The sequence below is a fragment of the Dendrobium catenatum genome, unplaced genomic scaffold (assembly GCF_001605985.2).
Source record: "Dendrobium catenatum unplaced genomic scaffold, ASM160598v2 fragScaff_scaffold_133, whole genome shotgun sequence".
NCBI lineage: Eukaryota > Viridiplantae > Streptophyta > Magnoliopsida > Asparagales > Orchidaceae > Dendrobium > Dendrobium catenatum.
In genome coordinates, this window is record NW_021318595.1 from 6723588 (window position 1) to 6727662 (window position 4075).

General features: G+C 33.4%; 1 long non-coding RNA gene across 1 annotated transcript in view; it reads left to right on the forward strand.

Annotated features, from left to right (window-relative positions):
- Positions 1-1535: 1535 nt before the first annotated feature.
- Positions 1536-4075, forward strand: part of LOC110091798 — a 9151-nt gene continuing 6611 nt past the window's right edge. Inside the window, exons 1-2 of the long non-coding RNA XR_003702523.1 lie at positions 1536-1704; positions 1823-1938. This is a non-coding gene — a long non-coding RNA (uncharacterized LOC110091798). The remainder of the gene's footprint in view (positions 1705-1822; positions 1939-4075) is intronic.

Below are 4075 nucleotides of genomic sequence, written 5' to 3' on the forward strand. Positions count from 1 at the left end.
GCAATTGATTTGGATTTCAAATCAAATGAAGGAGTTAATTGCCCAATTAATGAGGGGAGCAAGATAGGGGGGGGGGGTCGGCGGCAAAGGCTAGGGGAGTTGCTTGTGGAGCTTTTCTTGTGGGTAAGAGAAGGTAATTAAAAGAAAAGAAAAATTTAGAGAACTCACTAAGAGATGTCAATTGAAGAACTCACCAAGAAATCTTCATGCACTCACAAAGAGAACAAGAGTAAGAAATTTTATTCATCCAATAATAATCTCAAATACAATGACAAAGCCTTTATATAGGCTATCTGGAACTAAAACACATGAAGACAACATTGCCCTTGGGCTATAACAAGCACTAATTCCCTCATATGGGTACAAAAGGAAAAACATGAAATATAAATGACATGAATAAAACATCAAAAATAAAGACTCTGAATCATGGCCGTCGACCGGCGTCTTCGGCGATGGTACACGTGTCGAAATTTGATGTCCCCATCACCCATTCCTCATTATGCCGCCGCCCCTCTCCCTCTAACCATCCCCTCTCTCTCCAATCTCCTCTCTCTACATTAGCACCTCTTTCCCCTCTATGAATTAAATTCAAACTTAATTCCTAAATTCCCTCCCAATTAAAATTCTGAAATTTATTTCAGATTTTTAATTTGCTCTTCCTTCTTAAACTACTTCCCCTCGCCCAAGTCCTCCCTATCGTTACTGGCCATGCTTCACCACCTCCACTTCAAGTTTAAGAGAAATTTCTTTCTCTTTAACAGAATTCGAAGTTGCTTGTGATCCCTGGTAGCAATCATCGACGAGCATTCATGAATGGCCGATCCATACCTTGACTATGGCCTCTCCTACGACGAGCAAGGTTTCGTGTGCATCTTGGATTCGACCTTCTTCGACATCAACCCGCGCATCGACCACACCGTAGAAGAGTACGTAGAGCGCATCTTGGATACCTTGGTCAAGGCTATTGAAGAACAACTTGGAACTGTCGAGTGGATGCTTACAACCGATTCTTAACGAAGGTTTTCTAATATCCCTTTTCTCGTATTTCTTAAAATCTAATCTTTTCTTGTGATTTGATTGTAGTCATGAAGGTCGTGTTTGCCCGATTCTGTTGAGCTTAGTAAACGTAGGGAATTGAGTGCACTTTATGTGTTTTCTAATCTTATTGTTAGATTAGGGATTTTTGTTGAAAGCTCCTATGTTTGTATGTTGTTGATTTTCTATGCTATTTTGGATTATTCAATGTTCTTGTTATGCAACTTAGCCTAAACGAGAGTGAGCGCTCTTTTGTTTTGTTTCATCGTTTTACCTGCTAATAATTCTATTTGTTAATTCTCTAATCAAGAAGTTGTGCAAATTCTTAACAAATTCATTGCAAGCATTGTAGTCCTACATCAACTTTACCTACTTTACCTTTGCAATCGTAATAATCATAAATCATCTAACTTTAAATGGATACTTTATCATCTGTTCCGGATAGTAGATTATGATCTTTAAATTGCATGTTCTTTGTTGCTTTGTTATATTAAAGACATTGGAAGTTATAGATATTCTAAATTTTACTTCTGCCAGCCAGATCATATACTAGATGATGCCAGCTCCGCTGAAAAGAAAATTGGTAAGGCTAGAGCTCAGAAAGGGTCGTATCTGTTCAGGTCTCTTCTTACAGGAGGTGCAAAATTAGCTTTTGGTTCTGACTGGCCAGTAATTTTCTAATCATAATTCAGGTTTTATTGGTTGTTACTTGCTTTGCTAACTATTTCAATGTAGGCAAAGCATGATTTTTTTCTGTATATATATCTATATAAATTTTTGCATACAGGTTGCTGACATTGATCCACTGCGAAGTATCAAAACAGCAATAACCCGAATCCCCCCTGGACAGGAAACTGCATGGATTCCCAGTGAGCGTGTTGAACTGGATGATGCTCTAAATGCGTAAGTTCTGATGATGCATTTCTATGTTATAATTTCATCCTTCACTAACTTATAAGATATACACATTTATTTTTATAACTTTTTTTAATTATACCTTATATTTATCATATTTCTCTCCTCTTATTATTTAAAAATATTTCATTTTCACTTAAGTAATAAATTATATTTAATCAATCTAATTTATGGCTTAACACAGCTTTATAATTATATTTCTAATTATTGGCATCATACACCTATAATCTTATATAATCATCTAATCTAGTTATTTTACCTACTTTGTTTAATATACATGCACAAAGGAAGCCTTCTAATGAAACAAAATATTTTATTTGAACATATATGTCATTCCCACTTAAAAATATTATTTGAACAAGATTTTAAATTTCATATTTCATTAGTTAAATATTCTGTATTGACTTTGTTCTTCCTATACAAAATCCTGACAATATTTCTTGTTTTTTTTAACTAATTTTAGGATTTTTCAATAAAATAACAAAATCAAATTTTCTTTCTAAAATTTAAATGAGAAAAGAAAAGAAAAAAAAACTTACCTTACCTATGTTTGAGTCGGTTCTCGGTTAGTTTACCTCTTGCCTCATTCCTCTTTCCTCTCTCTCTCGGTCTCCTCTATACCTGCACTTCCCCTCTTCGACTGACTCACCCTCTCTTTATTCTTCTCCTCTTTTTCTATTTAATGAGCCAGCTAAAAGTTTGTTCCAGTAAGTTGACATTAGCTTTTTATTTGTTTTAAAAGAATTAGCTTTTACATAATGTAATTTTTTTAGCATTTATTTTTTACTCATGCTATAAATAAGGGGTCATAGGAGGCTTCTGACGCATTAAATCATTTGTTCTTAAAGCGTTGTACTTTTTTATATGGTAAGAGTTTAGAGCTTCTTATTATATACTCTTTTTCTCTCTCTAGTTATTATCCTTTTTAATGTGTTATTAGTAAGATTTTAAAGTCATCCATGAAGAAATTTGAATCCAATATTCTCATGAGTGCAGTGAGTATAGATGGATGCTACGAATTAAAAATCCATCACTATAAATAGTGGAGCAACAAAAGAAAGAAAATAAACATGGAAAACCAAGATTTTATTGGCAACAAAAACTATAACTGAAATCAAAGGAAGGTTTACTACAATGTTTCAAAGAGTTTTGGAGTGTGTCCCCATAGCCACCCTAAGAGTTGATATTGTAAAAGGATCTTCAAATTTACAGGTTTAAGGGCATTAACTACTCCAGCAACAGAAAAAATGCATATTCTTGAAAGACCAAGAATTCACTCTCATGTGACAAAGATTGAGAAGTTTAAGCCACAATTATCAAATGCATTTTCAAAGGAGATTTCATAGACATAGTCTCCTACAAAGTTCAAAATTCCTTATGTGAACTCTTAGAAGGGAAGGTGTATCATGCTGGCCATTTGTTTATTTTGAATCAATAATCTCTCCTAAGAACATCAATGATTATTCTTTACTACTTTTAAGAAGTCACCGCTTAGATATTTCTCTAAATTTTAACATAGAACAATTATTTCATTTGTTGAATTAAAGAAACAATATACAGCTCGATTCACTAGTGCTCAAAATCCTTTGAAAAATTCTCAAATTTTGTTAAAGATGAGGTAAAAATATGATGAGCCTCGAAATTTTATTATAAGATTTTAGCAAGAAATATTTGAGGTCAAAATTTTGGTGCCGGTTGTTGCTCAAGCTGCACTTATGCAAGGTCTAAGGTATGGACCTTTCGGGTATGTTCGCTGCCTAAAATAGTTGAAGATTTTGGCCAAGTTATGTGAATTCATCAATAGTCATATCAATGTCATAGAATATAATAGCGAGTTTATTTCCTTAACCGGTAGTTGAACAAAGGACTTCAATTTGATAGGGAATTTTTTTGACAATTTCACTATCATTTTTAGATCTAGGTCTATCGCTAGTAGAAGATTTCTCCATATATATCATTTTATCTACCACTTATGAGATCAAATGCATAATATATTGAAGTTCTTTAGACTTATTTTTCTCATTCATTCATGTTTCTATATCTGGCCTGGATGACTGACCAATCATTCTTTCTGACAACTCAAACATAATTATCTGCATGCTATGTATATATATATATATATATA